This window comes from Sceloporus undulatus, chromosome 1 (genome assembly GCF_019175285.1).
Source record: "Sceloporus undulatus isolate JIND9_A2432 ecotype Alabama chromosome 1, SceUnd_v1.1, whole genome shotgun sequence".
NCBI lineage: Eukaryota > Metazoa > Chordata > Lepidosauria > Squamata > Phrynosomatidae > Sceloporus > Sceloporus undulatus.
Window position 1 is genome coordinate 113,724,926 of NC_056522.1, and position 14,154 is coordinate 113,739,079.

The following is a 14,154-nucleotide window of genomic DNA, read 5'->3' on the forward strand; positions in this document are numbered from 1 at the left end:
GCTGGTCCACAAACAATCAGCTGTTGGTCTGTGGAGAGTTTCCAAGAAAGAGAGAAACAGTTCTGGCCAACAGGAAGGAATATGATAGAATTGAAAGATATAGCCATGTTAGTCTGTAGAATCAGTATGTAGAGAGATCCTGTAACACCTTTGAAACTAATGAAAGAAAGAAATTGGCAGCATGAGCTTTTGTAGACTAAAGTCTACTTCCTCATACATCTGAGGAAGTAGACTTTAATCTAAAAGAGTTCATGCTGTTAACTTCTTTTTTTAGTTAGTTTCAAAGGTGCTAAAGGATCTTTCTACAGTAAGAAATATTGTACTAGTCCCTGGGATGTTACAGAAAAACAATTGTCAGTTTCCCACATCAGATAGCTCAAGAAGCACTGCTTCACACTGCATGAAACAATCTAATTGGTAAATATGCTCAACAGTAACCAATAATGTTCCCTCTTTATAATTTTATAAACATTTTAAAAAGTCCAGGTCTCTTCTTTGAGTCCACCATAATTTCCTACTTGTATTATTTTTATGACAGTCTCCTAACCAAATGGTGATGAATGCAAGTGTGGATCTGAAATACTAATATGACTGTTAGAGGCAATACCTAATGAGAAGATGATAGAATTGTCTCTCTAGCATAGTGGAAATGCAGAGATGGGAAGTCAAGATAAAAAAGGATTGTGTTACTTCTTAAGAGCAAACTCAGCAAAAGCAACTTTTTAGTGAATAATTACACATTGCCAGAGGAATAATAATAAAAATGGGGAAAAGAGAAAATGGGATTTTCAAATGTGAAAGATAAAATCAACTTCTTCATGGGGACATAATATAAAAATCAAATATTTAGATTAATTGACAAAGTTACTGGCTTCCCCCTTGAGAAAAAAATGATTATCCTAGAAAACATCATATTACATACTATGAAAACAAGGAAGGCACCAAACTATACCCCGATGTACAAAGTACCTTTGATCGATTTTTAAAAGCATTTTAAAGAATCTTGAAGAATGTACCTGATTTTGTGTGTGATGATCTGAAGACAACCGGTGTTGCTTTGATACCATTGAACCTATTCAGAAAGCCAATTTTAGCTTCTTTATAAAAAAACTGAGTATATCATTCATAGCCAGAACATGCATGGTTGTTTATACTATCTAGCCATGAGAATCTCTCTTTGAAAAGTACTTTTTCGAGAAACATGCTGATCAAGGAAAAGCTGCCTGACAACACCTCCCTTTTTAAGAGACGTTCAGCCATTCTTGAAATAAAATGTGTAAATCAAACGCATACATTTTGACCCCCTTATAATTAGCAGCAGTAACTTTTAAAAAATTGTTGTCTTCTTTATTCCTTATTTCAACACACCATTTAAAGTAGAAGCTTCAGTTGATTGGTTCCTAAAGTTGTATTGTCCACCTTACCTGGACACACTTTCATTTCTCCCAGTTCCATTTTTTTGTCAGCACAAAATTGGCATTTTTTTTAAAAAAATGAGATATTTAAATCATTGTGCTATGGTAATATTACATGTTCTGAAAAACAGCATTTTAAAATGTTTTCATTTAGGAAAGGAGAATCTTGAGCCCTAAATTCAGCTCTAACATTCCTAATTTTCTGTTGTGTGCCAGGACAGGTATCTGAATGAATTCTGTTGAATACATTTCTTCCTGATGTTTATTCAGAAGATTCTTTCTATCTCTGCCTTGTATCTTATTCTCCTTTATGCAGTTCCTGGCTAAAGTTCAGATGCTGCTTTTATCAACGTAAACTATAGAAGTATACAGTTTATCTAAGGCTTAGATCACATCAGTTGCCATAAGTGTGCTAAAAAAGAGAGTGGTATTAAGTATGCAGAAGGAGGTGGGTTATCACAAATCTACAGTGATTGCTATGGGAGCTGAGGCCTGTTTCCCAAGCCATACTTGGGATTTTGTGGTAGGTGTCCTACCTGACACAGCACCTGTAGGCAGAAGTTCAGAAGCTGAGGGAACAAAAGCTATCAGGTCATAAACCACGCAAAGTCAGAGGCCATAGATTAGGACAGAGTCTGAATAGGAGTAGTATGGTACCAGAGTCAAGAAACAGTCCACGGTAGTAAATCAAGTACAATTGCCCCTCTGTTTTTGTGGGGGACCTGTTCTGGACCCCCCTGTGAAAATGGAAATTTGTGTATACTCAAGCCCCATTGGCTTGAATGGGAGCATGGTCCCATGGGCGGCTGCGGGCGTGCGCCTGTGGCACACACACCATTATTTTCACCTCCGTTTCCCACTCACGTATATGTGAGGGACCCGAATCTCAAGTCTGCAAAAACAAAGGGGACTGTACTCACAACAGCCAATGCAGCTTGGGAGGTTAAACCACACATTTGCTTCCAGCAATTTGAATGGAAGAAGCTCCACCCAGCTTATAATACCAGCCTGATCAGCTGCACCCATCTTGCAGACCAGCATAGCTTCTCACTTTGCCTGTGGGGAAGGGTTTCTGCCAAATGCCAAAGCCTCCTTCTTCCCAGAGGATTTGGAGCTCTTTCTTCTGAAGAACCCAATTGGCTGTCAGGCGTCTGTTCCAGCTGTGGTATGTCTGTTTTGTTTTTTTGAAGAAAACTCTTAAGGAGGAGCATGACACCATCATATTTTTCTATGAAACCAAGCCATCCTTGTGTTGATTACCAGATTTGTGATCCTTATTTGGATTACTGGGACTCATTGTCAAAAGGCAAAGTGTTGTTTCTGCTGTGTGCCTTCAAGTCATTTCTGACTTATGGTGACCATATCAAGCATATTACAGGGTTTACTTGTCAAATTTGTTCAGAGAACTTTTTGCTTGTGCTTCCTTCTGAGGTTAAAGTGGTCTTAAACTGGATTATTTCTGCAGTGTGTTTTGGACCATAGTTTCACTTAGTTGTATCTTAATTACTGCTAAATGAAATTAATTATAAATAACCCATTATTTGCATGGCCATCATTAAGGGTGTGTAAGGAATGTGGGCCACACCAGGTGACACCCTAAGCAGAAGATGACACCAGTGCTCCCCAAACATCTGCCTTGGGGCAGAAACAGGCTGTGGCTTTCACCTGCATCTCTTTAAAATGTTGGAGCTCAGTGGAGGAGATGGTGTGAGTGGGGCAAGGCACAGTGGTGAGGGGGGATGAGAAAGAAAGGCCCCGGGTTTTAATATTTTTTTAAAAAATCATTTTTTTAATTTTAAAAAATATTTTCTTTAAAAACCTCACATCTTAACAAATTTTCACTTTAGCCACATGGAACTGTGTACATGTAAACACATTTAGGTTGTGTGTATGATATTGTAATTTAAAGGTGTAATTTTAATTTTGCTAGTTGTTTATGTCACAACTATTGTCTTTACATTCAGTGATATATGGAAATTATAATTTAGGAGTAACATTAATACCTAATTTTTTTTGCTAAGGATTCTGTATAGTGTGGTATGGGAGGAGGTCAATGGGAGGGAGTGACACCAACCCTAGTGACACCACTGATTATTTGTACAATGTTTCTGCTACATTATGCCAAAAATGGTGCTTTTGTGATAGGTGGAATTGTGATATTGCTCAGTAGCTGTAAATTTGACTGTGGCTATAAAATCAGCATACCTTTATTTAGCTACTGCTTAGGCACAGCTTATTGAACTGACTCAAATTTCTCTTGGATATAGAACAACTATTTCTATACCTGCTTATGTGGCTATATATAAAACATCTCTTGTATCTATGGGAAGCACATTCATAGGAGCACAGCTGTGTGCCTCGAACTGGAAGTAAGCCCAGTGGAGTTAAGTGTGCAAAGTCAGTCTGAGCGTATGCTGTAATGGATTTGACCTCGAAGAGCACTACAAAGAGAAATTTCAGATAACCATCTGAACTGACTTCAGAGGCTTGTAGCCTCGACTCCCTCGACAAAGAGAGAAAAGAGACTGACTAAATACATGGGAGTGAACAAATCAGTATCACTAAAAAGGACATATTCTTAATGCTTAATCTGACTGTAGTGGGAAAAATAAACAAGAGCCTAACGGTTTAACACCTCTGATTTTGCCTGTAAGTTAAAATAAACAAATAAATAAATAACCCCATTACTGATAACACTGAGGTTAACCATGATGTAGAATATCCTAATACTGGGCTGGTTAAAACTGTAGTTCAGAGACCCATTAAAATGGTTAACTAATACAAATTGCACAGCTTGGAGGGTTAGGTTTCAAAATTAATTCCATGATGTTAAACATTAGATAGGGGGAAATTAATTCATTACCACCAGTGCTAATAATTGAAATTGTTTTAGCAGTTATATTATAGTTAATTAACTCATTATTTAAATAATGATTATCAGGATAGACTGTGGGATTTACAGAAAATGACATAGAAGTTGTCACCATGTATCCTAGGGGTGCCTTCTATTATTAGCATCTTCAAAAGTGTTCTTTTTGTCATTTTAGAGACGCTTTTCCCAGTCTAGATTTTTCCCCTCAGAGGACGTCAAAGCCTATAAACCTATTGTTCCTGAGAATGGTGGGAGTCCCAACATGTCTGAAAACTATTAGGCTGGGAAAGATTATCGCCAAGAATGGGATCACATTTTAAATTCTATTTAGTTCGGTTTTGTCACTGTTCTGTATCTTTTCTCTTTTTCCTACCCTCTTTACCAACATGTACATGATTCATTTTCCTTATTATGTTATTTATTAAATAGGAACTTCCCCTCCTCCTTCTCCTCCCCCTTGTTTCCATATATTTTACATCAACAACTTATTTCCATATGCTTGACTAAGAGTTCATCTACACTATAGAAATAATAGAGTTTGACACCACTTTAAGTGCTGAAGTGCCATTTTATGGAATCCTGGGATTTCTAGTATTACTAGGTTTTAACCTTCTATGCCAGAGTGCTGGTGCCTCACAAAACTACAAATTCCAGGATTTTGCAGGATGGAACTATGGCAGTTAAAGTGGTGTCAAACTACAAAATTTCTACAATATAGATGCACCCTAAGTAACATCTACCGGCCTGAGCCTTCTACCTCGAGCCTACCTTATGAGCCAGCAACCAGCATGCCACAGAAGCATCGTAAAGCTGTGGTGGGGCAGGAAAAGCCAGTTTTTTGCCAGCGCAAAAAGGAGAGGCAATTTACTGCTTCTTTTTTGCACTGGCAAAAAGGTGGATTGGGGCTATGGCATGTGCTTGCCGCACCCCCAATCTGGCTTTCTCAGGGGCAGCTTCAAGCCGCCCCTTTGGGGCAGTCTGTTTTGCCCCTAAGAAGCATTACTGATACTTTCAAAAGCATGATCTGCAGAGATCAGAGTTAAAAGAAATATTTTGCTCATTTATCTCAATGGAACTTCTGAGTTAATTTCTTTAAAGAAAGACATAGGCAGGAAGGATAGGACATGAATTCAGTTAGCATTATCTTTTAGCTTCAAACTCTGATTTTACCAGAACCTACAACGTGTTTAATCCATGGAAGAAAAGAACTAGTGAAAAGCACAATGGGTGGAGGCAGTGAGAAAGGGAGGGAGGGGGGGAGAGAGAAAATCTAAGAGAGTAGGAAATTGGGGGAGGGGTGGGAAGTTGAAGAAAATATTATTTTTTATTTAATTATTCAAATGCCCAGCAGTGCATGAATAGTAATAAGCACATTATTATTATTCACAGGGGTTCAGTGGAATTTACCTCTGAGCAGATATAAGGAGGACATGTATTTACCTCAAAGGTGGGAACTGTGGTGTCCTCAAGATATTGTTGAGCCAGCATGATGTAGTGGTTTGAGTGTTGGATTATGATGCTAGAGACCAGGGTTGGAATTAATGCTCAATCACTGAAATCCGCTGGGTTGTATTGTCTCAGCTTCAGAGAACAGCAAAGGCAAACCTCTCTGAACGAATCTTTCCCAGAAACCCTGTGATAGGTTTGCCTTAGAGTATCCATAAATTGAAAATGTCTTGAAGGCAGATGTTGTTGAAACTCCCAAAATTCTTCACCATTAGTTTGCTGGGAGCTGCAGTTCCACAACACTCAGAAGGGTCCACAATTATCTTACTTGGTTTAGTTGCATTCATCTTTTGGTTCCATACTAGTAGCTCCAACCACATCAAAATACTCAAAGCATGTGACTTATTAAATCAGAGGCTGAGAAGAAAGGAAGCAGGGGTGATGGCAGGGGCCAAGACTGGTCCTGGAAGAAGAGTCTGAAGAAGAAGCCGAAGAAGGGACCCAGGCACATTCCTCAGGTGAAGAGCAGCCTTAGCCAGCAGGACAATGGCAAGACTCACTAGCATTTGATGGGGCAGAGGACACAGCTGGGAAGGCAGCACAGCCTCCAAGACCAAGAATGAGGTACAGTGATAGAAGAGCAGACCAACGATGCTCAATCAGATTGCTTGCAGTGGAAGTAGCAATGGAAATGCTTTGATTAAAACCAGTGGGTGTCAGCTCATTTAAGGGCTGAATCTGCCTAGGGCTAGCTCTGGAAGCAATCAATCGGCTTTCTGGCCAGCATTCTTGTCTCTAGACTCCTGCAATTCAGTCTTTTGACTTCTTGCCTTCTTTGACCTTTGGATTGTGTTGACCTTGCTGCTTGTTGGTTTCCCTGAATCAGAATGCTTGACAAATGCATTGCTCTGAATGGACTCCCACAGGCAAGGGTGCTTTTTGGGTGCTGAAGATCAGTGTTGCCAATTTCTGGGGAATTCCTCGGAATCCCAGAAATTTCATGAATTTCTTTCCAGGGATTTTGAGTGAATAATAATAATAAATATTGGGGAATTCGGGGATTTTGGTAAAACATTCCATCTTTGATGCTTGTTGTCAACACTGCTGAAGATTTACTGTCCTTGCCAGCACTCTCAGTTAATTGTTTCCTCCCAGCCAGAGTGTGTATGGGTTAGATGAACCAGGACAGGTGAAGCCAAAAGAGGAAGAAATGGATGGTGGGGCTGAGGAAAGCTTTTCATTTAATTATGCAATTGCCTAGCACAGTCTAAGCAAGAATAACCACACTAAAGGAGTCCAAAGGAGTTCATTGTACCTCATCCCAAGTAACAATACTCTTTTATGTTGTACTAAAACATCCTATGAAAATCAAGATTAAACCAGGAGAAGAGGAGAACTGAAGACAGACACAATCCACACTCCATCTCCCAAAAAGATGCAGAGAGCAATGAATGGTGATGGGAAAAACACCAGCCCTTCAGCCTCAAAGGGCCTGGTATACTGTAAGTGCCATGGATGATTGGCATAAGCAAATAAACCAGTTCCCCACTCCTCTCCAATCAGTACTTATTTTTTACTTTCTTTCCTTTCCACTCCACTTCAATTTCCCCCACTTCCAGCTCTTAAATTCTTTCCTAGCTATATTCCTGCTGGTTCTGCTACCTAGCAACAAAGTCAGGTGACACATTTCCTTTAGTCTTTATGTTTCTTATAGGGTCTTGCTGTCTTTCTGAATCTACTAGAGGAAGAGTCAACTATTCTAATGATTTGTAATAGTCTGAAAGTGATTAACTTGATAAAGTAGAGTATTAACTTCAGGATTAATCAGGAATTCTAGTCAAGCCATACCAATAGAGAAATCTAATGATTCCAAGGTCACCCAGTGGATTTCCATAGCTGAGCAAAGAATTGAACTCTGGTCTCTAAAGTCATAGTCCAATGCTCAGACCACTACACCACACTGGCTGGGAACTATGAATAATTTGCAGAGCCAGCCCTACCATTAGGCAGCCTTTTTTCTGTCTGTTTTTGTGCGTCATGAAAGAACAGCAAATTTGAACATTATTTTTGCTGCCATAGTAAAATTCAGGGATGAAGAGAGTTCTTTCTGTGAATGTATGCCCCAGGTGCCTAAACAACCAATTAACTAATGATAAAGAAGCCCTCCTGAATACAGTATAGTGAGCTTTACCTTTTGAGTAAATCTGCATGGACAGTGTGCATCAAGGTGGCACAAGGCAAACAAAGCAAGGCTTTATCGTGTATATTATGAAACTAAGACAATATAAGATGTCTTGTCTGCTGCATGTGATGTGGCTAAAACATTCATTTATTTTAAAAGGGAATGAATGTGCATTCATAGCTATTTCACTCCTGCTGTTTTGGATTGCAATACAGGTTTATCAGAAAGTGTGCTACCTACTGTGATCAAGTGTTTAATATATACAAAGAAATGATATGACAAATGGACACATATCTATATTTCTAGTGACTAGAAGGAAGGAATAGTATTTTTATTTTGCATTCTTTTTTTGTACACTGAATACTGAAATACTAAAAAGCAACTGAGGAAGTAGATGGAAGTCTATGAAAGCTCATGCAGCCAGTTTCTTTCTTTCAGTTAGGCCCAAGATAGATGAGTGGGAAGCGGCGTGCTGGTGGCGAAACTAGGTTTCGGGAGCACACAGCAACCACACACTCCCTAACCCTAGTGCATGGCAGTGGTGCCATCATGGCAGCCTCTGGTCCACACGGGGGCTGCCATGATGGTGCAGCATCCGCACATCGCAGACAGGAAGTGGCATCATGGCGACGCCCCTTCCTGTTTGTGGCGCTGCAAAAAAGAAGCTGCTCTAGGCAGCTTCTTTTTGACAGCGTGTTGGTCCTGTGCAGTGTGGCTTCTGCAGAACCAAAGAGGGGGAAAGACGGGCGGCATGGAGCTGCCTGTCTGTCCAGCCCCTTAGTCTCTAAGGTGCTACAAGATCTGTCTGAAATATTATCCGTATGATGAACAAACCCAGAGTGAAAAATAAAAACTTGAACACCATGCTTCCAAAACTCTGTGTGTGTGTGTGTGTGTGTACACATAAAACAAAAACAAGCAAAATAGTGGCCACAGTGTATTCTTATTTGTCATGGTGGAGCTCACTCAAAGCTAATGAGAGCATTGACTGTTCATGGGATTCTGTAAATGTTCATGGACCATGGAGGTATAGCAAACATTTTTCTTTATTATAATATAATGCTTTAATATAATGAGAATAGTTTCATTTATGGTGCTGTTGCATTTGTTAGAAAGATAATGTTGAAAATATGTTTATGAACAGCAGTTGCAAACTACAGAAGCAGTGTATCTTTTGAACTTGATGATAGATAGTTGGCAGATTTAGCAAATTGCCTTAAAAAAACAAAGTAGATTTGGTTGTCTATTCCTCATTCACAGTACACAGTTATAGTGCTATATTCTACTTTAGTTGCCACAGCAATATCCTTTAGAATCCCGGGATTCTTAGTTTTAATAGGAGCATTCAAAATTCTCAGACAAAGAACTCCAATGTGTCTCCAAACTACAAACCTCATGATTCCATAGGATGTTTACATGGCAGCTGTGGTGAAACACAGCTACTATCTTCTCAGAGCTATAACAAGAATTTTGACTGGCAAATACATTTTCATTCATTACAAACCTACTTAAAGCATATTTTATGTACAAGGATCTGACTATGATGGCATCCCACCAAATTCATTAGGCTTCCCCTCTCTGGATTATCCCTTTGCTCTGCTTGACTCTTCCAGAGAAAAGATAGACGATTACACAGTTAAAATACCCACAAGTCAGAGGGGAAAACAAAATCTGTCATCTCACTAGCATAGCCTACAGAGCATGAAAGCTTACAGGAAAGCATCAGGCAATTATCCTTGGTTGGAATAATTACCTTGTACTAAAGAAGAATGTCAGGTCTTATCATCTGAACACTTAGGTGCATAAAATTTAGGAAAATAAAGTCACAGAAATGAAATGAGAACCTAGTAGTTTGCAAGGGGATATCTTACAACTGTAGCAGTGTGGAAATACATATTCATATCCCCCTGTTTTGTTTCTTTTTCTTTTGAAAAAATGCACACCCACCACCACCACCGTTCCCAGTCTGGCAAGTTTATAGTTTATGGTGGCCTGGACAAGGGAATCTCAACCCTCTCCTGACTAGCTAGCAGCTCCATAAGACCCAGAAAAGCTGCAGGGTGGCAGGAGCAGTTGAGGAAGTTCCAGGTATGTCAGCTTTGCTATCTGTGTGGGAGTCTCCTCCCTTTCCTGCCAGGCCAGCAGCTCCATGTCCTCCAGTTCTTTGGTGGCAGGTACAGCATGGTGGCGAGGCTGAGCAACACACAGGCAAGCATGCAAGGAGACTATTCTTGCCACCAGCTTGTCTCTGCACTGCCTGGCCAGTCTTTTCAGTGGTGGTGGCAGCGGGCCGGGCAGCACAATGACAGGAGCATGGGAGAAGAGTCTCTCTGCCTGCTTGAGTATGCACTATCTGGTCAAACTGCTGCTGCCAAAGAGCTGGAGTCCCCCACCCAGAAACACCCTATCTTTAGTGGGGTGGGGGTCCTCAACTCTGGCCCTCTCTCCCAAATGCTCCCCCAGCCAGGCCTTGGAAAGCAGCACTCAGAGTTTGGGAACCATTTGACAGGGGGAGATCACTGCTGTTGCTGCTACTGCTGCTGACCCATTCCAAAATTACCGTGCCAGGTGACACAAACTCTAATGATGGCAAGCAGTCAAATTTGCTTGATTGAGATAGCAAAAGAAATTGATGAGGAACTGATTAAAGGATGCAGAAATTTGGCTATATCCAGTTGATGGCAGAAGCCTTCCGAGCCAGTTTTTCATTGAAACTGTCTCCCTCTAACAAGAATAGTGGATGGATGGGAGGCATGGTGAAGAAAAAGGAAGGTGGTACATGGTAGGCCTTTGTGTATTTGGATGAACATCCCTCTTAGAGATGCAAATCTTCCCTTGTTCTATTCTTGTATGGAAGAATTAAAAATATCAAAAGTTTTTTTCACCCCTTTGGCATATTTACAAGAGTTGTGATCAGTGATTTTATATATTTTGTGAAGAACCGTCTGCACTAAAAGTGATGTTTTTGTGCTATAATGATTGAATTTTATACAAAACACTTTTTACAAAAACAATGTTCTTTGTGGAGCTATAAATAAATAAAACCATTGTGGAATTAAGGGGGAAAAAAACATTGTGGAGTTTCCACAAAAAGAAGGCCGGAAAAGTAAAACATCTCATGGCAGTTGACATTTTTTTGACCTGGCTGTCTTAACATGTTAAGACACCCTTTCCCATTGAGGGTAGAAAAAATTATTAATATGTTTTACACACACACACACACACACACACACATCCCTGTCCATAATCTAGATGTGCATCTGAATAAGCAATTGGAAATACTGAAATGTAGAAGTAGTGTGTTTTATATTTCCCTTGAAGTTTCTTCCATTACTGCTTTTCCCTAAGGCCAGAAGGCAAATGGATATTATTATTAGTTGGTATCATCTATATCCTGTCTTTCTTCCAATAAGTTGAAGGCTTTCCTCTTCTCCACTTCACCCACAATGTTCCCCACAGCTCTCATTCACCCCATGTTATCCTCATAGCAACCCTGTGAAGTAGCTCAGGCTGAACAAGCGTTAATGACTGACAGTCAGCCACTCTGTTTCAGGGCTCAGCTTCAGCATTTCAGAGTCAGACCAAAGGCCTATCTAGTCAGTTTCTGCAAACTGCAGGCTGAGCAGATCAGCTGTGAGAAACCTAAAAACATTGTATGAGCAAAACAAAACTTTCTGGTTCTCCACTAAAAAAATGTTCTATCATTTTGACCTGACTGTCTTCTTCTGCTTTTACAAGAAAGAAAGAGGATGAGGCATTGACCCAAATGTAGTTATAAAAGAAAATCAGAGAAACCAACTTTGATAATGATGATGTTATAAAAGAGGAGGAGAAGATAATGAAGCAATTAGGAATGTCTTATCTTTATGGATACAAGATGGCCAGGGCCCTACTCTACAATGGCCAAAAGTGAAGCAATTGTAATTGGGATGTATACCTATAGTGAGCTAGGCCTGCTCACAAGATATAACTGAATGGAAACGGGACAGCTATGAACAGACATGGGTTGGAAGAAAACTATGCTTCTGGAATTTACTTTCACTGCTTTTGAGCTTCAGTTACAAAATAGTGACCCAGGGAAGCAGACATAGAACTGAAGAACAAAGCACCTTTGTCCAGAAAGCAGATTTGTTGTTCAGCTAAGAATGAGTTTCCAGTACCTGAAAGAGAATCTGCATATACAAACATATCTCTGTTTTCCCGCAGGCTTTCTTGATTGCAGTAGCATATTCTAGGGCTCATTCCCACTTACCATTTAAACCAGTTCGCAATGAGGTTTTGATCTGGATCGTTGATCCGGTTTCACCGTGGCACCTTTCCTAGTTTGAAACAGGATCTTTTGGATTCAGATTTTTTTTTGGTCCCCACTATTGTCCCCAGTTATATTTATGCTGCAACATTCCCCCCCCCTTTAAAATCCCAATCAAGCTGATTGCATCACTGTGTCATTGGTGACATGGCCAGGCATAATTTTGGCAACACAGCCAGCTGTAATTTCAGTGACATCAAGATCCTTTGTGGTGCTTCCCCCGCATCAACTTTCTTTATTTCCGTTCAATTTATGGGCTCGTAGCCACAATCTGGCTCTCTACTCAGATGTAAACCCCCCTATTGCAATGGCACTTACTTGCTGGTAAGTTGCCATTAGGACTGTAGCATTGGATTCTATAGGAACCCAGAGCTCACAAAAGGGGTTTCCCTCACTAAGTGAGGCTCCTCTAAGACTGTCAGAGTGTGACTCCCCCCAAGGCTAACTTATCCCAGGGTTTCTTGGCAAGGGATCCTCTGAGGAGTTTGCCTTTGCCATCCTTTTGCCATGCCCTACATTTTGCTGTGCCTTGTCTCTTTTTCAGCAGTTAGTCCACCCTTCATTTCTTCCTTCCTTCTGGCAGAGAAGAAGAAAAAGAATGAAAGCTTTGTGTTTACTTTTGCAAAGGAACACTGTGCAAGGGGAGAAGAGAGAGAGGGAGAATTGGCATTTGAGAAGGAGAGAGGGATAGATTGCTGTTGTTTCTTGTTGTGTACCTTCAAGTTATTATCAAGGGTTTTCTAGTCATGTTTCTTCAGAGGGGGTTCGCCATAGCCATTCTCTGAGGCTGAGAGAATGTGACTAGCCCTAGGTCACCCACTAGGTTTATATGGCTGGTCTGAGATTCAAACACTAGTCCCAAGAATCCCAGTCCAACATTCAAATCGCTGCACCACACTGGCTTGGAAGGAAGCCTTCCAGTGTGGAAGAAAGAAAGAATTTCTCCCTCTTTTTCCCCTCAGCAGCCTGGGCTCTACTCAAAAGTAAAGGCTGGAAAGCTGAGCAGGAGGAGGGCCAGGAGTAATTTTCGTGACACAAGAGGATCCTTTGTGGTGCTCCCCCAAGATTATTTCCCCCTTGCTCTGTTTGGAGCTTCAACAGGATGATGAGAAATTGCATTTCAGATTCATTAAATTATTAAAACAACAACAACACAGAAAAGATCCCCTTCCAACACGCAACAGATTCCCCCAAAAGAAAAGCAAAAAACAAAAAACAAAAACAAAACAAAAACAAAAACAAAACAAAAACAAAAAAAGTTTGCCTCTTACTGTGGAGAAATGATCATGGCCAGATTCAGAAGGAATTGATCAGTGTAAAAATGGAACATTAAAAAGCCACCACATGCATGGGTAGAGAAAGGGCAGCACTCAAAAATGGCAGATTTCAAGCAGCCAAAGGCTGGATGGGTGACACTCCCTGCCAATCCCTCTGTCATAGTCCCTCCCCTCCAGTGAGATACAATTCTGATCCCAAGGTCGTTCCCACTTGTTGAGCATGCTTGTGATTTGGTTCTTCTCAAAAGAACCTTTTGAAAAGTAGTGTCAAATAAGAGAGGGTTTCCTATGTTTACCCCACTTTTAAGGAACTCTGTTGGATCAGAATTGGATCAAAACCAACTTAAATGAGAATGACAGACATTTAACCCAATCTGCAATTCGAAGTAAATCGTAGTGGGAATGAGCCCTTAGGAATGCTGAACAATTAGAAACTGAACACTCTTACTTATTTACTGGCAGCCTTCCTGATGTCTTCTAGATGATCTGGATCTAGCTTCTTTTCATACCTGAGCTATACAAGGATGATGGAATCTTGGACATGGGTAAATGAGAATGCATCTGATTCCTAATTCAAGACATGTTCTGTCTGAGTACAGCAAACTTTTCTAGTAAGAGCACAAATTAGTATGTGGCAGATTTTTTCTATCATG

At 40.4% G+C, this 14,154-nt stretch overlaps 1 long non-coding RNA gene across 3 annotated transcripts in view; it reads left to right on the forward strand.

The window, feature by feature from the left end:
- Positions 1–2,265: 2,265 nt before the first annotated feature.
- Positions 2,266–14,154, forward strand: part of LOC121918867 — an 18,765-nt gene continuing 6,876 nt past the window's right edge. The window contains exon 1 of one of the 3 annotated variants that reach the window (XR_006101320.1): positions 2,266–2,580. This is a non-coding gene — a long non-coding RNA (uncharacterized LOC121918867). Of the gene's footprint in view, positions 2,581–13,923; positions 14,113–14,154 lie in introns of those variants that run through there. The other 2 variants (XR_006101321.1, XR_006101319.1) reach the window with 2 other exon arrangements.